General features: G+C 41.5%; 1 protein-coding gene across 1 annotated transcript in view; it reads left to right on the forward strand.

The window, feature by feature from the left end:
* kdm6ba (lysine (K)-specific demethylase 6B, a) overlaps nt 1–24,900 on the forward strand; it is a 105,547-nt gene that overhangs the window by 10,995 nt on the left and 69,652 nt on the right. The window lies entirely within an intron of this gene.

Here is a 24,900-nt window from a genome sequence, read left to right on the forward strand (position 1 = left end):
AGGTCAACCAGCTCCCCTACCTTGCCAAGGTAGTCAAACTATCAAGGTCTGTGCAGTGCTTTCTGTGACAGTGTTTCTGTTCAGAATGTGCTAAAAAGTACAAAAAAAATAAAGCTTCCCATTTTACCTAATTTGAAGAAGTTAGGGGAGCTGGTTGACCTTTCATGACCTCTAAAAACGTTTCGTTATATCTTTCAAACTATAGTAGCACAAACAAAAATTTTTGCTGCACAAACGCAGCACAAACGTTTGACACCAATTTTGTCTAATTTGAAGAAGGTGGGCGGGCAACTGCACTCGGGTAGAAACAACCAATCAGAACGAGGAAGAGGGTGTATTCTTCATGCTGTCAATCAAGCTCATATATGTGAGGCTCACATTTAGCCGCATGTACACAAGCTTGATTGACAGCGTTAAAACCTTTCTCCTGGCTCTGATTGGTTGTGTTTGATGCATTTTTTCAGATGGCAACAGTAGCTCTTGGAGGAAGTGGAGGACATTTTGTTTTCATCTTGCGGTGACAGTTTTAAATATGTTAACAAAACATTTTTTTGTAAAAGTTGCATGCTGCAGCTTTGAGGCCCATTCCCAGCAGAAAACTTGTCATTGCAATGTTTGTTCATGTGGGAATACTTATAGTGTGCAGAAAAAATACTATTGGGTTGTTGTTTATCTTCTTTTCCATCTTGTTGTGAACCATGTAAAGAGTTGAATTTACTTGCTACTGCTTTACTTCTAGTTTCATAATTACATCAGCAGCTCAGACAGTTGGCCTGTGAATGATCAGGCTGGATTAAATCATGTCCCGTCTTTAGGTTCGTATTGTTTTGCTGTCTAAAATGGTTAGAAGACCAGAAGGTGGATGTTCTGGAGTGGCCCAGTCAAAGCCCAGACCTCAACTGAATAGATTAAATTAGTTGCAGAACTCTGTATCCAGTCGATTCACATTCAACCTGACAGAGCTTGAACAGTTTAGAGGGAAGAATGGAGGAAAACGGCAGTGTCCAGGTGTGCAGCCTGACAGTGACTTTTCCACACAGACTGCAGGTTGTGATTGCATCCAAAGGTTCAGCGACTAAATACTCACTTGAATTTTTTATAAACCTTATTCGGTACTTGTTTTGGGTTCCAAATAGGAATTCAGAAAATCCAAACATGACCCAAATGGGTCCCATTTTCCACCCAGAATCAATCCCATAAAAACAATGACCAGGAGAGCCAGCATGTGACCCACATACAATCCGATACAGTACGTCTTTCAAGCCACTGTTACCCAAAAGCTGAGTGATCAAACTCCAGTTAATAGCAGCAATACAGGAAACACACGGGTCCACTAAGGTAAAATAAGAAGCTGAGTCAGAAGAGTAAACTGTAGATTCACTGGTCTGTGCTCTGTTCCTCATCTACAGTGAAAGGATTAGTGTTATGACTAAAAGAATGAGATCACACACTGTTGTTCTTTTTTTGGTTAACATCTGTAACCATCATCCAGAGCAGGTTGTTCAGACTGTTTTTCATTAGCAGCTTTTTCTTGCAATTGCTGGTTTAGCTGCTGTTTAATAAATACCTTAAATTTTTAGAAAATAATCCCAATTGCTTGTGATGTATTTGTCTTTTTCGTTCAGTAACTTTACACTGTAAAAACACAGAGTCTTGTGTTTTTTCTCATGTGTTATAAGTGGAAAAATCTGCCAGTGGAACTAGCATATTTAATAATTATTCACATAAAACAAGGTTGTATATCTTGCTGAAAAGTTACTTGATAGTTTTGTCCTATTTCCAGCGTATTAAGATATTTGCACTAGAAACTTAACAAACACATGTATGATTTAGGGTTTTTTTTGAAGTGTAGATAACAAAAATGTATTCCAACCAATGTGTGACATTTTAAATCAATTGCCTGAAAAATTGCATGGTCTCTTCCACTGCTAATAGAAAATAACAATTAGCCGCTGTTGGACCAATTAACAAAATAACAACAGAAGTCTCCATTTGCAAACCAGCCTTTCATGTGAGGTGTTGACCTTTGAGAGGGGTCATGCTAATTATTGATCACTTATATAAACACAAGCCACCCTAAAACCTATTATTGCCTCTTCCACTGCCTTCCTATGGAGGCTCAATGTAATTAGGCCCTGAGGTAATTGGCCAACTAATTGTAGTCGGTTAGATACATACATTGCCTGGCGTCAAACTCCAAACAAAGCTCTGTAATTTCTTTTAATTACCGGCTGTTGGGTTTGACAGCTGAGCCTGAGCCCCTGTTCGTGGGGATTGTGGGTAGGTTTTGGTTCGTGGTGGGTGAAGGGATCCTAACCTTCCCTCCAGTGTGGTCATGGCCCAAATGGATCATTCTGCCACAGCCCACATACATCCACAGAGCGGGATGAGCAGACACACTTCCCTCGTCGTCCCCTGCTCCGGCTTTTCAGGCAGCAGACCCATTCATCATGCGTCTGTGTGCAGAAGAGCTGCTATTCATCGTCTCCCCTCCTGCTTATTCTTCAGGAACCGGCTTGTCTCATGCTCTATCTCTCCACCTGACCCACTGGCTTGCTCTTTGTCTTTCTGCCCCCCACCTCCGACTCTCTTCCCCCTGTTCTTCATACCTTTGATTCGGTCTCTTGTCTTGCTCTCAGCTTCTACAAATGTGGCCTTGCTGGCAGAACAAAGGCGAAACAGCCAGTTACCTTTTCTACCGATGCCTGAGTGTTTGCTCAGGCATTGTGCAGTACCACATTGACGACTCGCGCTTCAAGAAATCTTTCCGCATTCCAACAATTTTATCCTAAACTGTTTACTTCATGACAGGAGCTGGAATTCAAAACAAATAGAGAGGATTCAGATGTTAGAGGAAGGCTTTATTGTTGGGAAAAACAATTTGAGATACTAAATTTAACCAAAAGAACTTTGACTTCTAGATGACCTATGAGTTTGAAAACACTTTTGTCACTAGACTGAAAGTAGTAAGAGGTCAGTAGCTTCAGGAAATGATCAAGTATGGGTTAAATTATAAAACATAAATTGCCCATCTTTATGCTAACTGCCAATACTGAATATGCCACTGCCCACAAAAGGCAGTAGATGCATGCTTCTGTTCTTGGTGGAAGAACTTTATGCACTTCTGACCTAAACGGACCTGAAGAGGCTCAGCATTCTGGAAAAGAAAGCTGGTTCTGTTCTGGGGACGACTGTGGATGATGCAAACCGGGATTCTTCATAAAATCAAGAAAATTATGAACAACCTTGACCATCCTATTCATGAAACTGTCTTGGGAAAACAGAGTGTCTTCAGTCAGAAGCTTCTTCAAGTGCGCTGTAATACAGACTGTTACAAGAGATCTTTCCTGTCAGCAGCATCACTATCTACAGTAACTCTTTGAAGAATTGAATTAAAATGAGTTGCATTTAATTTCACTTTGGGATCAATGAAATATTTCCAAATTTGAATTGAATGGAACTGACCAGGTAACAGGTGTGAATAGGAACCAGGTTTTTTGTTGCCTGCTGGTAATTATTGACCTCAGTCCTAATGAAAACATAACTCTTATATAAAAATGCTCACATTAAGCTGGGACTCAGGTCCCTTTTATCCATTTTTGAGTGTTTTCTGAAAGGTTTGCATATGAGTTGGCCACAGTTCAGTCACTGCGTCGCTCGGATGCTCGGAGACAAAGACATTGCAAAGGTTGTCTTAAGTAAGACTAAGCTGGCTACAGAACTCAAAGAGTTTGATGTAGCGATGATGGATGGTCTCTGGTACCAGCTCGCTTCAAGATTTAAAGTGAAAACCAGCAGGGGCTGTCACTGTGCATCATTTCAGATGTATAATTTGTTTCAGTTTCATACATTGGACCAAGTTGATAGAATGAATCCCTGGATTTCAGCCAGAAATTTAAACAAAATAAAGACTGCTTGATTTGTAGTCCCCGAGCGGCTGGAGGCAGCTTTTAGAGATGCTCCTTTTTAGCTTCAGTATGGAACAGTTTGGTGAAAATGGTTAAAAGACCATTTTCAAAGCGACACTTGCCACACCAATGTCATTTTAGTTACACTCCTAGTTCTTACCATTTTATAAGGGTAAACAAAGTGCATGAATGGCTGGAATATTTCCAATTGTAAGGAGAATGGAGTAAATTGGTGTTGTCCCTGCCCCCACCTGTTGCTGCCTGCTGAAAGACTGGAAATATTTCCACTTTGGGAAAAAGTTTTAAAGCTACAGTTGGCACGTTAGTTTGTTAATAAGCTGACTGGAGGCCATGACGGCGGGTAAATCTGACCCAAGTCCAATTTTTTTTTTTAAATCTTTTTGCTCATATCCAATCTATATCCAGCTTTACATGGCAGTCTGAACAACCCACACTGCCACAAAGTCTGGGTTGTTGGGGAGTGGGAGATTTTTATTTGACGCATTTTATTCTACTCTTGCGTCATTGTCTACACATCCAAAGAGACTTCTCTACAGAAGTCTGCAAAAGCCATCACTGTTAGTTGTGTTTTCCCTTTTCTTATATTTCTTACGATACTGTCGACTCTAAGCAAATTTACATTTGATCCATTGAGGGCACCGTCAATTATTACTTCCGCAAACAGTGCGCTGTTGTGTGACCTCTACATTCTTCTTCTGCGCATGCGGGCCACTTTGGAGTTCACACAGAACATTTAATTAATAGTTTGAATGACGGCATAAAAAAAAAAAGAAACTGAACACAACTGCTGTGTTAATTTGGCCAAATTAACCAACTGAAATGAGCCTTTATACTTGCATCACTGCAAATAGCAGCACTGCAGAGAACTGCTTATTAATTGCTACCTCATTTACTTAATGGTTTTACTTATTTATGCTTAAGAAGGAATTTTTGTTATTAAATAACAGCTAATTGATCATCTTTTAGTTTAGATTTTTCTGTAAATACAGTATTACTCAAGGCATATTGAGAAATGTTGGTTTTTCATCAGTATTATTGAAATATAAGTGATGTGATTTACTTTAAACTATGGCAGTGATTGCTCCAACCACATGAGGAGAAAATCACTGAAATTCCCCCATATTAAAAAAAAAAAAGAAGAAGAAAAATGGCAGCATGACCTTTTACAGACAAATTAAAATGCAATTATTTCCCCAAAGGTGAAAGAAGCTGGAGGTAAATGCTTGGGAGCAATTTCAGAGAGGATGAGCATTAGTTCACCGCGGAGGCGGAAATAAAAGATGAATTTTCTCGTTCCTCTCGCTGTGAATTCATGGAGTTAAACTCTTCTCCATGCCACCTTGTGAGCTTCACAGCTGGTGGCAGTTTGTCCAGATGTGAGCAGAGCTGCAGCTTCTGCCATGCGAGTTGTTTTTACCTGTGGCTGAGCTCATCAGCTTCGCTCTGCTTTGTGCTGTATGTGCAGCACAGTGTGCATGGAGAAGCACAGGCCTCATCCAGAGCTAGGATCAGGCTAGTGTTGCCATGGTGAGAATCAAATCCACAATGCAGGATTGTAAGGAGACCCCTGATTGGCCGACAGGACTTGTCAGGGCCGGCCAATCAGGCGACAGCAGAGCCTGGGCTGTTGCTAAGGGGAGTAGCTTGGAACAGTCAGCTGGGTTCTCTCTCTCTCTCTCTGTCTCTCTCTCTCTCTCTCTCTCTCTCTCTCTCACTCTTTCTCTCTCTCTCTCTCTCTCTCCTGCTGCTCGCTCAACCTTTGCCCTCATTGACTCCTTCCCCCTCCTCGTCCTCCTCCTCCTTCCTCCTGCATCCCTCTTTCTCTCTCCCAACATTTCTTTCTGCACTTCTACATGTGCAAAATGGGAAGGAGCACATGTTGAAAAATTCACTGAATATTTCATGCTGTTTGTTGTTTAGGCCCGAGTTCATAGAAACTCCACACAGACAGCGGTGTGCATCATTTTGCCTGTGTGTCGTACCTTTTTTTTCTATAATCTTTCTCCACATGTGTTTTTATTTACTTTTGGGTTCATGCTGAGTTTAAAAATAGTCACTAAAATACTGGCTTTTGCTAAACTTATGAGATAAAACAATTACAAAAATAAAGTGCTTCAAAAGGCTTAAAACTTTAACTACATTACTAAAGTTTTTTTTAAAGCTGCAACTTTTGCAAAAATCTGTTTTTCCAGATTTGCTTAAACCGTTGCCATGTTGTGACAGTATAATATGAGAAAAGATAATCTGTGAAAAGATTGTCTCCATCTCCTCCCTGAACTACTCAAAAACAACCAATCAGAAGCCAGGAGGCATGTCTTAGCGCTGTCAATCAACTTGTGTATGCCGCTTAATGTAATAACGATGGAAAAACAACTCACCATACCAGAAAAATCATTTATTTACTGTCATCAGTTGCTATGCTAACTAGCATTAGCAGTTGTGGCAGGCTGTGTTGTGGTTAACAAGCTGTAGCTTAGCAAAGAGCATGTGGAAGGGGGTGAGCAGGAGAGTGATTGACAACGCTAAGACCCTCCTCCTGGATCTGATTGGTTGTTTCTGACTGAGTGATGTATTTCTGCAGAATCAGAGGAGCTCAATTTGCTCTGATACACCCAGTGGAAATAATCTTAACACCACCACTAAATCAAGCATGAACAGTTTTTCTTGTTGGTGCTCCTGGATTGGCTGCTTTGTCAACACCAGCCAGTAACGTGTGAGGTAACATTTCAGCTTCCCAACAATAATTTCAATTACAGGGCTCTTCTGTAGTCCAAAAAGCCAATTATGTGTCTTATTTGACACCGTCTTTCACAGGTTTCCCATGTATTTGACATGGCACCTTTAAATGGACTTTCAGTAGATTTTCTTTTAACAATAACTTTCTTGTTTCCAGTCTTCTTGTTCTGATAATTCAGGGGACTTATGAAGATGTCTGCCACTTTTTTTAAATTAATTAATTTATTTTTTTATGGATATTACATTGAAGGTGGCAGACTAAATATGCTCAGCAGACTTTTCAGATTTCAATTGCTAAACAAAAAAACCCACTTTATTTTCTTTTACGTTTTACAATCATGCACCACATTTTGTCTATCACATAAAATCCCAATAAAATATCTTGACATTTGTGATTGTAGTGAATCAAAATGTGAAACAGTTGAAGCTCATGAATACTGTTGTAAAGCACTGTGTGGCGATGACACGCTGTTTGATATGAGGTTGTGGGACAGTGTTATGAATGGGGTTTGTTGTGAGAGCGTCATTATAATTTCAGTTCCTGGATGAGTCAGAACAACCTCTGTCTGATATCGGATTCCTCGTCCCCCAGGCAGAGCCGAGGCTGGTTGGGTAAATGTGGGCTGTGACACTGGAGCATTGATGGTCAGCAGTCAAACTGAACCACACAGAAAGCATCCTTTTCATTTCGTTTATGCACATGGGGAAACTTGCACGTCACCCTATGAGTGGACTAAAGCGGAAACAAGGCATCTGCATAGTTCTCTTTCTTTCCCCCTCCTCTTTTCTCCCTCCTCTCATTTCCTCCATCTATACTTCCTGTTTTCTGACTCTCATCCTCTCTTTGTTCTCTCAGTTTTGCAACTTCCTCTGTCATTTATCGCCTCTTTATTCCTTTCCAAGCCCTTGTGTGTGTGTGCTTTGTAAGTTTATGTAATGCATCTATTGTAGTCAACAGGAGCCATGAGGGCAAGCTCTCCCACTTATGAATCAAACTTTGCTGACAGGGCGAAAAAACTGAGACCCATTCATAACAATCCATCCTATCAGGACAGGCTGAGTGATGAGAGTTGAGAGGGAAAATCTCTCCTTGTGAAAACAAAGGCATTACAGGTGTTATTAGCCCTCATGGCAGCATGTGATTGTGTGGAAAAAGATCAGATGAAAAGCAGGAGTCCCATCTGGTTCTTCGTTCTCCCACTGGTTTCATTTAGGTCATTGTTTATGCATGTGTTTACTCTTGTCTCTGTCTCTTCTCCTCACATCGTCAAAGTGACGCATCCATGGAAATAGAAACAAAAATCTCCAGGAACAAGAACGTTTAGGCGTGCTTTGTTCCTCACACTCCAGAAGGTTTTTCCACCTCTGCAACAATGGAAACGAACACGTGCCCGGCCACACACTCCGAGAGTTTTCCTGTGCTGGTGCAAAGTCTCTGGGACTTACTGAAAGAGAAATAAGGAGTCTGCAGCTGCTGCTGCTGCTGCCATGGAGTTTAAAAATAGAAACACACATGCATTCACTCACACACAGAAATGGATGAAGCAAAAAGCATCTGTAGTGCTGAGTGTCTGAAGTCCTTGTTTTCCTTCTTTCCTGCTCAAGCAAAACACAGGGTGCAAGTAAAAGCTCTCTTAAGAGCTCTGAACATGTATTTGCAGATGTGGTTGTCAGTGGTGAAGTCACAAGAATTGTTTTCTTCCAAAACAGACATTCAGTCTGAAGCTATGACCGATTTTCAAGATGGAAAGGAAGTTTTAAGGCCATATTTGAACTTTACTTTTAGTGTTTGGGCTTTTAGACATTGATGGTTTTCGTCCATTTCCATCTCCGAAGTCAAAAAATATGTGAAAATGAATGAACCGAGGCTGCCAAGGACTCGGATGGAAGTTGCTCAGGAAGTGATGATGATCGATTTAGAGTATCAACCCAGAATGCGTGTAACGGTCTCTCAGAAAGAAAGCAATGACTGGAAAGTTTTCAACTCAAATGTGAGATCGGGATTTACGTGCATCTTGATGAATTAGAGGGCTGAACGATGTTGGTAGCACTGGGGTCTGCATAGAGTTTATATGTTCTTCCCATTCCTGTTCTCTCCTACTCCTACACCACCTGCACGTGTTCTCTCCTGGTTCTCTGGTGTAACGTGGCTTTTATTGGATTATTCTAAGTTGCCAATGGATGGAAGGATCTTAACAAATTAAAGTATAGCTGAATGAAGCTAGTTGCTTGTATAGATTCATTAAATTAGATGGATATATTGGTAAATTTACTTGGCTATGGACAAACAGAAAACAAAAAGTTTGGATTGTAACTCGGCTATGTTGAAAAGCAGCTCCTGATGTTTTCTCTCTTTTTTTGCTGAAATCATTTGTGTGTGTGTGTGTGGGGGGGTGTAGGTGTGTGAGTGGTTGTTCATACTAATTAAATGCAACTGCAATCAGACTTTTTTGTGAACGTTTTACGACCTGAAAGCAACCCGTGAGCTCAGAAGAAGAGCAGACGTCACACATCAGCTTATTGTTAATGGAAGTAATAATGGCCGCCGCCGACTTTGGTTCGAATTTAAAGCTTTGGTTCGATTTTAAAGTTGCTGAGCAGCAGTAGCCGACAATAATTTTTACCTCCTGAATTACTGGATGTGGCTTCGTCTGATACAGAATTATGACTCATGTCTCACGCCAGTGATGTAAGAGTTAAATAAAATGTAACATTACCATTCAAACTGCAGAATCTGATTTAGTACCACATAAGAGTACTAAGGGTATAAATGAGAGTTTGTCTTTGGGAGAAGGGATTGGAATACAGGGACGTAGCCATAAAGCTCAGAAACGGTGCGCCCCAACCTTTTTTACAGACACACAACAACCTACTAAAGAACCCAGAAATGCACGTGAATTTCTGCAGGCATCACTTGCCCGAATTAAGGTCAGTTGATGAGTCAACAATAAGAAGCAGGGCAAAAATTGCAAGCATTGGGGAATCTGAGGGTGAAAACCACTGCTGACCAAAAAGACAGCAAAGAATACGTTTACAAGACTCTTTCGGTGAATCAGATGCTGAGTGCAAAAACTGCCGTGATGAATGAAAAAAAAAAACACACCCTTTTTTTACGCCACTTTCCAACACAACTGCACGTGTCCCTAATGCATCACAGTGGCTGTTTATTATTATTCTGATTGCTGCTGAGAGATATTCAGAGAGAGATGGTGCAATGATGAAGGAGGAATCTGCTGTCTTAAAAGATGTTGAAAGACTGAGGGAGGAGAAAGATGAAAGCACAGCAGAGACCAGAGAGGATTACACACTTCAGGAAAACATTGACTTGGAAGGAAGGAAGAAGACTCCGTCTGAAAGAGGAAGAATAAAGCATGTGCCAAATTGTTTTCATCTGCAAACTATCTGTACCTCTGACTCCGCTCTCTGCCTTCTTCTTTTGTAGCAGATCTATTTTTATCTTAATCTTACCGCCGGTGAAAAGGTCGAACCTAATTTCAAATTGCTAATTTAGCATCAATAAGAAGAGAAAAGAATGCAAATAAAAACAGGATGATGACTCTTGTAGCTGCCCTTTGATGTTGCTTCTGCAGCCATTATTACAAGCTCAGCTGCAGAAGAGTTAGACAACAAAAGAAACGGAGAAAGCTGGAGGTGAATGCACGATGACACAGATTACAGCAGATTCTGTCATCTGACAAAATCACAGGAGCAGAATTAGTTGAGATGAACACAAGTGAAGTTTAAAATGCTATTGATGATATCACCAGATGAGTGTCAACCAGTTTCTAAATGTATCGCAGAGGTGTCTAAGTTGGTGACACAGCTTCTGTCTCCACCTTAATATCTCATTGTGACTGGTCACTGATGATCCAGTAACAAATCAAACAAACCAAAAATGAAATCAAGATTCTTTGGGATTGCCACTTGAATTGCTTTAAAGCAATTTCCTTGTGGCTTTAGTTAAGGACTACAACTGTCTGCAAATAGCTAAAATTTACGAATACTTGAGATACCTTCTAAAAACACTCAGAATTATCTATTTTAAGTTTTTAAAATGCCAAATGTGCCTTGAAATGCATTAATTTGCAAAGTCAGAACTATCTTAGCACTATGGCAGAGGCTAACTTTCACGGTCTTCCTCCAGCCAATTAGGAATTGAGGAAAATAAACGGCGCTCCAAGATTAGATGATTTGCAAACCCCAGTCATGATTAAGCATCGTTTCATCCTAGCGTTTCAGTTTCCTAAGCTGGTTGTTCCTAGATATCTTTAAATTGAATCTTTAGACCCTTTGCCAGCAGTCGGCCTCAAAGACATGCCACTTATATTGCTGACTCTGAAAATCACCAAAGAAAACATCTTTAGAGACAGAAAAAACTTTCAGTATTCTCGATCAAATCTGGTTCCTTAGAAGCAAAACATGTAGAGGCGATTTTCGAAGTTTTGAACAGAACTCTCTTTCTCATAAATATGTGCTTCTTGTGAGAGGAAGTGGGTAAATATGTCTGAGAAACACAGCAGGAAGCAGCTGCAGTTAAAAACTTTCCACTCGTCAGGATTTTTGTTTTGTTAGTTTGAAAAACTGACTTCAGTCTCATCTAGAGAAACTTCCTTTTGTCTAAAAACGGACGATTTTTGGGCAAAAACAAACTTCCTTTTCCTTTTACCGTCTCTCCATTCCTGTTTTCCTCCAGTGGGGTCTGACCTATTGCTGGATGACCTCATCTATGTGGGGCTCATTTGGGGGGAGGGGAAAGGTCAGAGGTGAATGCGTGTGCATATGTGTGTGTGTGCCCAACCCTGTTGAGGCCCCCAGGATATTTCGATAAAGATGTCGTGTGGGGCCTCCCCCGCCCCCCATCTTCCTCCTAAGGTTTCAGTCTGCTGAAATCCGTTACTGCCCACATTTTGTCTGTTTTCGTAGCGGCGGTCTCACAGGTGGACAGACAATCAGTGAATCCCATCGCTGTCTCCCGCTGTACAAATCTCTGCCTGTCTACTCCCACTCCACCCTTTCATTCACCGTCTTTGTCCTCCTCCCTCCATCCGGTCTCCGGCTTCTCATCCTCACATTTCAGCCCATGCTTGGTGCCGTCCGCCGGTCAGGTGAGACAGAGGTGAGGGGAACAGGAGCAGAGTCTGGAGCCAGTGGTAACCTTATATCTCAGCGGAGACTGAGAGAAGGAGGACTGGCCGTAACTCGAGACTCAGTGATTGTAGGATCAGCATCGAGGTCATTTTTGGAAACGCTGGATATGAATACCCACACAGACTTCACCCTGGGGCAGAATGTACAGTATTGAGAATTAGAAAGCATCTGTTATATGGTTTTCTGTGATGTAATAGTAGTGCAATCTTGGTTGGCATCCGATTGGTTTATCCAGGTTACTGGAGAACAAGCGTCTGTCAGATTGAGCTGCCTTCAAACTGTGACACATAAATGAAGACATTATGTGATAAATGTGTGTTCACCCACACATTGCTTTGTTCTTTGTATTCTACCCTTTTCCAATTCCATGTTCATTATTGCTTTAAAGATTTATTCTTTTGAATATCAACTTTTATTTTGATTGAAGGTACATATTTTTTAAAGCTGACCAGTTATACTTCTTAGAACAAGTTAGGATGGGTCTATAGGCAATGGAAAAACATGTTCATTACATTTATTGCACAAAATAATTCTTAGGTAATGATATTTTAGTCTGGTCAGTTCTGCCTATTTTAAACTCCCTTTGAAACAAGCTGTATTAGTACTTATGTTCACTTTAAATTCAAATAAGATGATGATGTCCACGCTCCTCCAACTCCATGTTTACACTCAAATGTTAAAGTGGGTGTTCAATTAAACAACTGTACATCTTTGAAAAGGAGAAGTGGAGCCTCCTGAACAACCAACAAGAATGCAGTAAGTGGTTTCTGCATGGGAAGTCAGCATCTAAGGACTTTTCCAGCAGCCAAAAACCAGCTGACCAAATATGCTGGAGCTCTACTTGGGTTGCGAGGTGATGGGCCGGGCTCAGCAAGGGTTGCTCGGTCACGTTTCCCTTCAATTGTGACTAAGCAATCAGGATATGACGTTACTCTCTGAATTTTATAACCATGTTACGTTCTACAGAAAAGTATGTGAAAACCGAGCTGTGAGTAGGCGGGGGTCCAGTGCAGCTCCGGGTAACCCAAGCCACTCTATCTAAGAAAGTCTTAAAAATACAAGAGGCTCAAGGCAACATGCTGAAAACACTTCATTTTAATTGTGACTGTTCACTTTCAATTTTGAAAACTTCCTGCAAATACTAATCTTATAAAAGTGTACTGGCATTGGTTCAGTCTTGGTGAGTTTTCACATTGATATTTCTGCGGCGCTTGCAGTTCAGAGAAGTTGACCCACTTCCTCGAAGTTGCTCAGTCTGTTTCCTATCGACTGAGCCAAGTCGACTCGTGGATCTGTTAAACCTGCTGGCTGAGGATGTTGGGAAAATAAGCTGTTAAAATCTTAATTAGGCAGATGTCATTGTCTGAGTTGGAAGCTGCTGTAAGAGATCTAATTAGTTGGCACCGACACACACAGAAACACACATTTTACCCACAAATGATTGCATCAGTCAGAACCACTGTGCCTGCTCTTATTCAGCAGCTGTTTCCTTTCACAAGAATACAGTTAAAAAATAACAGACCTTTCAAGTATTCATCATTAAGATCTGAATATTTAACGTTCATGTGTGGCAATTTCCATCACCAGCTGGTTAGTAAATCAGATCCAGAGCCGCCACCTTTTGATTGTCACTGAAACCTCATCTGTAGTTTAACAACTTTTGTTGGTAAAAAAAAAAAAACGTATATATTTTCTCATAATTTTAATAATCTTAATATTTGAATTGTTTTTATCCTTTCTGAAATCTATGTCAAAGATTTATACTAATAGGTGGTGATCGTCTTTAGAGTTTAAACTGGTACAAATCCATTTTCCCACTTTGTGGGTCGTAAATTAAAATTTATTGCAGGACACAGGTGAGGAAAATTATTGTACAATTTATTGTTATTTGGGGGAAGAAAGTTAGCATGATGGTCATTTAAATTATCCTTTTTTTAGCATTTTGTAAGAGCAATCAATTAAATCAATACATTTGAAAATTGGATTTAATGCAGTTTTTGTCACATTAATGTTGCCTGTTGAGATTCAAGTTGTTGCAAGTTGTTGAGTTGTTTGGTAGTTAATTTTTAAATATTCTTCTACTCTCACCGTCCTCTTCATTTTTCAAAAAGTATCCTGATTTATACTTTAAATTTATATTGTTCCTCCCTACTGGAAGCACTTTCGATTGCCTCTATGTATAATGTTGAAAAGCCATTTAATTCACATGTGAGCCTAGTTTTTGATTTGCTGTTATATAATCATTTCACCCGAATTGTCATGTTTGTTATCACAATAGTGGTGATAAAACTTTAAGTCCATCTCAGCCTTTATTGGGTTTAATACAAAGTCTTAAGAAAATAAACAAAATTATGTTGCAAATTAGATTATTGTGAATTTACTGCTACTTGTATCCATAATTTCTGAAAATACTTATCGTGAAAGAGGAACTGATACCAAGTGGTTGCAGAAAATGGGCATGAAACAGTCTGTTTATGTGCACAAAATTAAATTATTAATTCATAACCTTTTAAAGGATAATCCCACTTTGGAACCTGAATGTGTCGGGATTCCATTAGAAATCCGCCTCAGACTAACTACTTCACTAACTGCGAATGAGGCACCACTCAGAAGTTTAACTTGTAACATTTACTCCGCTGTTTGTACAATCAGGTTCAGGTTCTTGCACAAACATCTTTGTGGGCCCCCACGGCTACAGTTTCATGGTGGATGAGTCCTCGCCAAACTGAAGGGACCAGATGTGTCAAGTGGTGGAGCTCCAGGCACAATGGGCCCCCTGGGGGCCAGGCTGAAGTGCTTTGGGAGGGCTGGACTTGGGATCGCTCCACCACCCATCAGCCGGGGCCATTTTCCCGGGCAACGTGGCACAGTGTGTGGCCTGGAGCGGGGCCAGGAGCCGCCCGCCCGCCTGGCCGCCTGCCTCTGCCAGCCTCCCCTCCCCTGAGACCAAAGACAAAGCTGGGACGGGGCCAGATCCATCATTCTCCTCCGGCTGCTGCTCGATTTTTATTATTTTCTTTCATTTTTACATTTTTGGGCTTCTCAATAACTAATAATTTTCACCTGAACTCTGACCCGTCTTCTGAGCTCTCACTGTCCCGCCTGTGTTTCACCTCACATTGATCTGTTCTCACACCCTCGCAGCCAAAGCCATTGTTGTCCCACCTGCGCGTATGTTTGGGCCAGCGCGTGCGCTAAACCCCCCCTCATCCACCACCCCTCCATTACACGCACAGATCCAGTAACACTCAAGCATGTCGGTACCCCCGATCATCCCACATCACGTTCACACGCATCCCGTTCTCACGAGGCCCTCTTATGCTCACATAAACAGTCATGCCGCCCGGCTCTTCCCACATCCTCCTCCTTCCCTCTGCGGCGGTGTGGCCGATGCACTCTGCTCGTCATCCTGCCGCTGTGTGTGGGCTCCACATCAAACCAGCTGCGTAACCCATAAAGGTTAGCACTAGCCGCCGAGTTCAGACCAGTTAGCCTGTGTCGCTCTCCGCTGAGACGCGAGCACCTTATCCTCCTGCACCACCCACGCTGCCGCCTCAAAGAGCTCCGGCCGACTCGAGAGCGATAGAGACAGATACATTTTCCTTCCTGACGCCTCTCCTGCTAAATGTTTATTGTGACATTTCATTCTCTCCTGTGTTTTCCCTGCTGTTTGACTTCGGCTCCCTCCCCATCTATCTTGAACCTTAAGCGAATGTCATCTTCTGTTTGTTTGCTCCTTCATTCACAACGTGCTCTCTGCTTTGTTTTCCTTTCTCATAACTTTCCAATTACTGCTCTGTCTGTCACTTGGCTGTCTCATAATAGGTCTGAAAACCCATGCTGTACAGTTCATATGAAAGAATAATATATATACATAACCACTTCTGTCAAGCTTATTCCAAATAGGTAAATATGTGCACAATTACCTGATGCGGCAGTCTAACTGGATCTGTTTTCGGTTTTGATTCGTCTACCTGCATTTTCTGTCTACTAAAGTATCATTATGTACAACCATAATTGGTTCTGAGTGCCTGAACAATGGAGCGGTAGGAGCAACTGGTTCTCCATTTTCAAAAGTAGAGAGCAGAGTCTTTGCTCTCAGGTTTGTTGACTCAATCAGCTCAATCCCGACAGCCTGATTTGCTTATGAAGTCTGTCTTTATTCATATATATATATTTGAAATAATTGAGTGAATGATGGGGGGGGAAAACTAGAAATGGCCAAACGTGTAATAGGCAAAAAATGGCACTGATTGACCCACTTTTAAATGTTATTTAGTGAAGTCAAATGTTTGTGTTATGTTTCAAAAGCAACTCCAAACAGTTGGGTTTTAGTCTAGATTTAAAGTAATTTAGTGTTTCGGCTGTTTTGCGGTTGTCCAGAAGGTTTTTCCAGATTTGTGACGCATAGAAGCTGAATGCTGCTTCTCCATGTTTGGTTCTGGGTCTGGGGATGCAGAGCCGACCATCTAACTTGTCATGGCAGATATAGTTTCCCAATAGTAACTCAAAATGTGGTATGAAACAACCAAAATGTTTTGCCTAATTTTTAAACAGGTAGATGTCTCAGCATTGAATTAATTTACCATCTGTGAACATCTTCTGCTTTGTTAGCATCTTATAGCATTAGCAGCAGGGTTGCTAGTTTTCCAAAGCTGATATAAGGACCGCCCCTTTTTGGGGGAGGGAGCAGATCTTATCTGTAACAATTGTCCATGCTATCCCTGTGTTGATTTGTGTTCTGCAGAAAAATCACAACCTTTTAACAGTTGGAAACATAAATCTAGTCAGCTTTGTTTTGCTGAGATAGAAAAATTTGTACATTTATTCTACATATGTAAAACTTCTGCTTGTACTTTTTTCCCCAATTCTGCTCATAAAAAAACTACAATTTCTTAGAATTGCTCCAATTTTCTTCCAAATACGTAATGTAGTTTAAAAAATGGAAAAGCATTTAAAGTTTTATAACCAATGTGCAACAAAAACAAAACTATTTGTTGCACATTGGTTCCTACTAAACATACTAAACAAGTAGGATTTAGTTTTTTAAATAATCTGCATCCAAAAGAAAAAATTATTTTGCAACTAAGAAAAGTCAGTCCACTCATATTCCTCAAAACACATTCCTGAAAATATAATTAGTATCATTACTGTGATGTTGCATATAATTAAAAGCTGAAGGCATTCTTAATAGATAAAACAAGGTATTTCTGTTTTTAAAGAAAAAACTTAACTGTATACAGTTCACCTTGTGAACTATTCTACCCACTTAGTTGTAAGGATTTACGATAATCATTCCTTTTTTGTAGTTTTGAGTGACTGAAGCACAAATTTGTGGGCGAACTTTGAGATAAACTGTTGCTTGAGCCCACATTCCACACGGTGAACCGCTGTGGCCTTCAGATTCACTCCTCCTGCTCCCCAGCCTCTCCTCTTGACCTCATTGACCTCCTCTGACCTCCTCACCAGAGTTCCCAATTAACCCTGAAACGGAGAGATTTTGTTTAAGGGAGAGACGTCAGGGCGAATTATGTCAACTTTTCATGGTACCAAATACGGTTTCTGTCTGGAATTTATATTTCTATTACATCTGTAGAACTTCACAAGTCAATCCTTGTTTTCTCGTGTTTCCTTCATCTCCGCCTTCATTTTGTCAACTAAAATGTCCTATTTAAAGGAGAAAGAACACCAGTGGTTTGGATAACTGCTGCAGTTTTTAGATCTGTGCTGTTTATCTGTCTGGGACTTTTGTCTTGGGGTTTTGGGTTGTTGTCATGATGAGCAGGACAAATCCTACTCTGGTAAAAGCTTTCCCAAACCATGACTCTCACACCTTTGTGCTTTGTAGTTGGTTTCACATTCCAGGAAAAGTTCCTGGAATGTTGAATGGTTTATAGAAAACTTGTTTTCTGATCTGTCATCCCAAAGAAAACAACTTGATCCTGGAAGTCCCGGCCTTGCTCTATATGCAGATTTACTTCCAGTTTAACTTGTGCAGTCTATTTCTGATTGAACAGGCCTGCACTTTGAAATCAAGAGTAGAAAGTGTTTGCTGAAGGCCTTACAATGACATATTTGGAGAATTACTTAAGCATGTTGAGGTCTGGTTTCGGGGTGGACCTCCTCAGTCAGCTGGATTCTTTTTAAGCACATGTTTTTTGTCAAATGTTGTGGGTTTGCACATCTGCAGGACAAATACCAGCTTTCATTTAGTCTCTTGGTGTTAACTCAAGGGCGCGCTGACCTGTTGTGCACTGATAGTGCCTCTGTGTACGCTTAGGGGAGGCAATATCTACTTGTTTGCACCGTTTGAAGTCTTTGCGCGGTCAGCAGCCCCTTCATTTCTGGGCGCTCCTCCTCCTCCTCACTCAGATTCGCTCAGGAGCGTCCTGCTCAACAAGTCCACCAGATGTCCTGCAGAAACCTGAAGGAGTGCAGGCGCTGAGTGTTGGCCGTTGTGCATCGAGGTGGAACAGCGTTTGGATTCGGCGCTGCTGTTTCATCATCACAATCTGCAATTGGGTTTGACACGCAGGTTTATTTTCACTCTGCAGCCAGATCCCGCGAGTCGCTGCGCATCAAGCAGACACACAGTCTGAGGATCTCCACTGAAAAAAACTTGTGACTCTTCCAAGCTCACTCACATATATGCATCTACCTCTGTTGGTAATTGTGTGCTGTTGTCCTTCACGTGGCCCTTCAGTAGACGCACAACAGCTGCGTGTGGTTTGTGTGTCTGACAGCGACTGTGTGTGTGTGTGTGTGTGTGTGTGTGTGTGTGTGTGTGTGTGTGTGTGTGTGTGTGTGTGTGTGTGTGTGTGTGTGTGTGTGTGTGTGTGTGTGTGTGTGTGTGTGTGTGTGCACGGACTCACGCTGAGTCTTCTTTCAAAGCGCTGAACAGATCACACTCCGAAAGCCACATTTAGCTCATACTACTCCTTTAAGAGGAGCCAGATGTAAAGTAATGTGCGTAAAAGGAGTGTTTTTTTTTTTTCTTTCTTCTGCTTGTGTGCACATAGCTCCTCCTACAGCATGTTTTCTACCTTTGTTTTCCTCTTAATCTCCACTTTTTCCACAGTTTTTTTTTCTTTTTCTTTTGCGTGCTGAGTCAGCCTATGCGGGGCATTTATTGAGGAAATGCATCGCGAGTGTGTTTTAACGGGGTCTGTGTTCGTTCTGGGCTCAGATTCTCGGCCAACAAGTGTCTGAACAGAACTCATTACGGCACACATGTTGGCAGAGGGATCCCAGGAAAGTATTTACTGTATACTGGTCTATAGGTGGCCTGAGTGCGTGTGCGTTGGTGTGTGTGTGTGTGTGCGTGTGTGTGTGCGTGTGTGTGTGTGTGTGTGTGTGTGTGTGTCCTCTGTGCGTGCACACACATGTGTACAATATGTATTGACCTTGTCTCTTGTTGCCCGTTCCAGGAAGGTTGATGAATAAATAAAGCCCTGACGCCTTCCCAGTGAGGCTGTGTCTGCTGCTGGCAACATGAAATGACAACACACACACACACACACACACACACACACACACACACACACACACACACACACACACACACACACACACACACACACACAGAGCTATCTCCTACCTGTTTGCAAGGCCATGTTTGCACAGTGGAATGGTGATTTTCTGTAGCACTGTGACCCAATATGAAGCCTTGTTTCTGCCAGAGCTGAACTGTGAGCTTTAAAAACGTCACCAGGTCCTCAGGTGCTCTGCCAGTTTAACGGCTGAGCCGATAAGCTATACAAACCAGATTTATTTTCCCCACATGCATAAACAGTTCCCTCCAAAGGTATTTATCCTGCCTGGACCTTTCCACATTTTGCAACAGTGCAAAGACAAACTTTAGTGTTTTTTATTTGGATTTTAAGCGACAGTCTCTTGCAATGTCTTTTTTTATTTTCTTTTCCTCCTTGCCCAGTTTGAAATAAAATGTTTCAGATCTTCCACAGATCCTGTGTTGAAGTCACCATCATGAGCCTCTTGGCTGCTTGAAGCCCTGTCCTCTGCTCATAAATTTATATAATATCTTAGAATTGAACTTGTTTGGTTCTAAATATGTAATGTAGTTTAGTTTGTTTTCAATAAAAAAAAATAACTCCCTAAAAGTAGGAGTAGCAGTTAATGTTACGAATGTGTTACGTTTTTGTAAACGATTAATAAAAAATGCGCATTTCACAGGTCAGGATGGAGCGCCACTGAAAACACTGCAGTTAGTATGCCAGACCAATCGGTGGCGCTGCAACGCTGGAAGAAAAGCACACAAAAAGTAGAATAGAATCTGGGTGGCTCCATGTTTGTTTGTGAAAGTGAGGGGCGTACAGGCGAGAGAGCTACAAAAAATAATAATAGTAATAATAAAAAAATAAACCGCATGTAGACACAGAATAATGACACCGGTGTTTTTTGCAACTCTTTTGTTTGGCTGGGCTGAGTTTGGTTTAGTTAGTCCAGGTTTGCAGCTGTGCTCTCCTCTTTCCGTTTTCACATGATGGATTGAACAGTTGTCTGAGAGCTTCAAAGCCTAGGATATTGTTTTACACCATAACCCAGCTGTAAACCAGATCTCAGGGACCTTCAAGATGTTCTTTGGCGACTGGAAGCCGTTTCTTCGTGTTCATTTTAGCCAGTTGCTGGTTTTATCCTGTCAAAGCTTTTCTCTGTTTCTCGCCCTCTTCATTCAAACCAGACTCTGTTTCTGTAATTTATTGATACCTCAAATCCGACAGTGAAATTGAACTGAAAATGTTGCTAAAAAATTCCATTGGGGAGTCATACTTTCATAAACTACCAAGTGGTTTGGAGCTTCCCAAACCACTTGGTAAACCAATTCATAAATTAAGATTAATGAAATCAATCATAGTTTTAATACAATTTTTGATTTTTTTTTTTTTTTTTTTAGCTTTCTTTGAGCTAACTTTAACCTTTTTTTGTAAAAGCTATGCTTTCTGGTTTCTGGTTCTTTTTTGTAAAAGCCAGGCTTTTACAAAAAAAGGCTTTCAAAACAAAGATCTGTTGTATCAAACCTCCAGGTCTGTCAGATCAGATCAGCTTTGCTGCCTCTCTGTGTTTGGTTCTGGTTCTTGTTCACCTTCTATGCATCACAAATCTGGAACAAACTTGCAGAAAACTGTAAAACAGCCGAACATTGAGTTCTTTTAAACCGACACTAAACCCCCAGCTGTTGCAGTTGCCTTTGATTCCTATCAACTGCAACATCGATCAATACAGTGGATGTGCATGATTGCATTTGATGTAATGTTTGTTTCTTAATTGGATACTGAATGATGTCTTTATAGTGTAAAGCGCTTTCAGCTGCCTTGTTACTAAAATTTGCTACACAAATAAACCAGGCTTGACTCTCACCACTTGTATTTCTGCCCACCGATGCATTCAGAGGAAACGCAACGCGGTCAGAGATCCAACCTGCAATGAGGTGAAGATCGCAGGTATAGAAAGGAAGAAAGGCTCATCAGAAACAATGTGGCACACATTTCTAATCACCACACATGTGCAGCAGTCTGACTTACTGCTTTTACATCAATTCGTCGTCTCCGCCCAAGTTCTTTTCATTCCGCCGCACACGTTAGCAGAGCGGCATTTGCTGTTCGGCTGCAGCTTGAACACATCTTCACGATTTCAGCTCCAAGTTCAATCTCCTTTCTTCGCTCTGGGATATGTGAAGTCTTGTGATTTGGACAATGTGTGGCATGTTTAGCTTTTTCCTCAGCTTTGCGTGGAACACCTTAGCAACACAGACAGGGACCAGGCGCACGGACTCTGTCACGACTCTCATTAAAACCGTTATAACTCATATTAATGGCCGCATGAACCCGGGTGGGGGGAGCCGAGGGCTTAATGGGACGCATAAATCATAAAAGTGTAGATTACATGTGTCCGACTTACTTAACGTCCCAATGATGATTTGTGTTTCAGCTTCGCCCATATCGTCCTCATCCGCCGACATCTCGCTAGACGCTCTTGGAGTTCACATCTGGTGTTAATGAAAGTCAGCTTCTCGTTTAATGAAACACAACTTACCACATACATGTTGTTGAAAGTGGACAGCTTTGATGTGGGTTTTGGTGGGAGTTAAGGTCGCTGTGATTTAAGCGAGCTGTAAATTCCTCCTGGCCCGGCCCGTGTCCCCGTCTGACACTCGCTGACTCGTCCTTTCTCGGGTCAGGGCTGCACACATCAAAGCCGAACCGGTAGCAGCTTTTATTTTTCGGTCTGAACCAAAGCAAAACAAAGTGCATTATTATTGTTTTGAAAACATGGCGGGTCCAGTTTTTGCAGGGTGTTTTTTTGGAAAAGGTTGATATCTTCCTCTCTGCCAAACATTTTTCACGTCCTTCTTGAAATTCTGGTCTGGATTTATTACAGTCCTGCTGCTCATAACCCTGTTTTCGTATTTTTGTTCTTTGTAAACCTTCAAGTCTGTGTCAGCTGTATATGAGTTGCTTCCAGACCAAACAGGTTCTCTGAGGAATGTCAGACAGATGATATACTCTTACTTTATTTAGACTGCTGCTGGAGCAGACAGGTAAACTGCATTTTTTCCATCGAACAATGGCTGAATGAGTCAAAACCTTTCTCTTTCTCACAATAATTATTTGGGTTTTTTAAATTACTATTACTTACTATTTTTCATTTTAGGCTCTTTTCTTTTTTTTTGAGACGAGTGCAGCAAACCCAGAGCAATGAAATTGCAACTTCTCGAAAAATGCCGTTCATTAAATTTATCCCTATTTGCATCAAAAGAATGATGGCATTGTGTAAAAATATCTGATTTATGGTATTTACTCCAACGTTGGATATAAACGTACAACCTGATTCAGTTGCTTGTCGTTGGTTAAACAGAAACGTAAAGGCAGGATCTTTTTTCTGCTAATGCTAAAACGTCAGGATGAGCTTTATTAGCCAAGTTCGTTGCACCCAAGCTAAAGAACGACACCTAAAATAAAATTATTTTGGCGTTTTAGCAAATGTCTAGAACAAATACTTGCTAAACCGGAATATACTGTAATAAATTTTTAAAAATTGACGTCTGTTTGTACCCATCTCTGGTATAAAAAAGAAAAGAAAGAAAAAAAGGGGAAGCAACTTCCTCAGTCAGTTAATAATTGATGGTTTTAAGTTCTGTGGTACAAAAAAAACCCCAAACTGGATCATTCATAGATTACCACAAAAGCACAGGTTATTAATCTGAATTACCCACTGCTGCTTCAGCAGCAGATGACTAATCTGTGCATGGTTTTGTTACTTGGAGGAGATCAGACAAGATTCCTACAAATTTTCAATTTTCAAAACTCATTTTCCTAAACCTTTCCATCAGTTTTTCATTACATAATTTTAATTAAAAAAAAATTTATTGATTCTTCCACTAATTATGAAACACTTCTGAAGTTGGCTTTGCATTTAGCGCTGTGGTACAGAGCAAAGATACTGTTCTAGTGATTTTCTTAAACTAATTTTGGATGAGTGTGAACTAGATTTAATACATATTCTTCAATTCACAGTGTGCAATAACAAAAATCCAAAACAAAGTCATTTGAATGCCCTGTTTGCCATCTAGACATTATCCAGATCAAGAAGCTTGGGTTTAGCTTCGACTTCCAGGTTAGAAGAAGAAGCTGTCAAGAGGATTAAAGCGATCAATGAATCGACCAAAAACTGAAAAATGTGACGAGCAAACCAAATTTATATGTTGCAAATATTATCATTCATTTGTTTTCTCTTAGTCGGTGGAATAAGAAGTAAATCCACTTTGGGGTTTTTTATGCCCATGCTTGTCCACGCTGAGAAAATGCAGCCGTCACATGAAACGTCTTCAAGGTAACGAGCACAACTGGCTGGGCCGACTACATGATCTGAGTAAATCATCGACATGAAAGCCAGTGGGTTTAGTGGGAAGCATGAAAGATGGAGAGAGTTGGAGGAGAGGAAGCTCATTATAAAAGTTTAGCTGGTAGTTAACTCCATGAGGAGTTAAAATTCCCACGTGTCGGATGAAGGGGAATGGGATGGATGAGGAAAGATGTTCCATATGTTCTCCATCTCGATCCTCCCCTGATAAGACATTGATCTCGCATCACGTTTCTTCTCTTTGTGCATCACTTCTCTCTGGTTCTCTCAGCTTTTCCTCAGCCCCGCAGGTCGGGCGATGATACACACACACACACAGGGGCCGTGGTCTGGCAGCGAGCGTTGAGTGCGTGACTGTTTGCACACACTTCCCCAAAGCACCGGTGAGGAACGCCTGCGATCTGTTGGTGCATTTCCCTCGTCTGCATTGTTAGTTGTTTATTTTCGGTGACGCTGGAATCTGCGAGTGGATGCAGTAGCTCCTGAAGCCGAGTCGTCCACGTGTCCCTGCTTGTGTTTCACCCCTTCGCCACAATGTAGGAAACACACCGAAAGCTTAAATGACACGTTGTCTAAAAATAGCAGCTCAACTCCTTCACCCTTCCATCGGTCAGGGCCGGATAACCTCGGCCTCACCCCATCGCGGAGGGCTCCGCCTCGTCACAAAATGCACAATTATCCCACTGTACAAGAGCCACCTCTCCCTGTAAATTGGAAACAGGGGAGGCGGTGATTGTTTTCAGCCAGACAAAGGCAGCCTGTAAACTGGAGTGGAGCGGCTCCAAAGCTGCTGGTTGGTTGGGTCTTTTCTGCAGCCCGGAGGGGAAGCCGCCACTGCTGTGCCACCATCTTGGATGGAGCGCCTCAAGGCTCTGTCCCGGGGCTCAGCTTTGTTTTTTTCTTTTATCTTTTTCTTCGTCTCACCTTTCTGCAGTAGCTGTATATCTATATAGAGCCATTCTGTGAGCCCCCAGGCCATGTTGTCAGTCTGATCACAGGGCTGTTGTGAGTCAGTCCGGCTGTCTGTTTCCCCCCGTCCCTCGCAGGAGAGGAAAAGCAAAGAATGCAGAGAAAGTAGGGAGATGTGAAGTGAAGGGTGAGCTGCTGCCTTTCCTCCTCCTCCTCTTCTGTCCTCCTTATAGTTTAAGCCATAGGATAATCTGTGGAGGAATTCCAGACGGCAAGAATCCAGGGATTAACCACCAAA

The sequence above is a fragment of the Poeciliopsis prolifica genome, unplaced genomic scaffold (assembly GCF_027474105.1).
Source record: "Poeciliopsis prolifica strain line A6 unplaced genomic scaffold, Auburn_PproV2 SCAFFOLD032, whole genome shotgun sequence".
Lineage (NCBI taxonomy): Eukaryota > Metazoa > Chordata > Actinopteri > Cyprinodontiformes > Poeciliidae > Poeciliopsis > Poeciliopsis prolifica.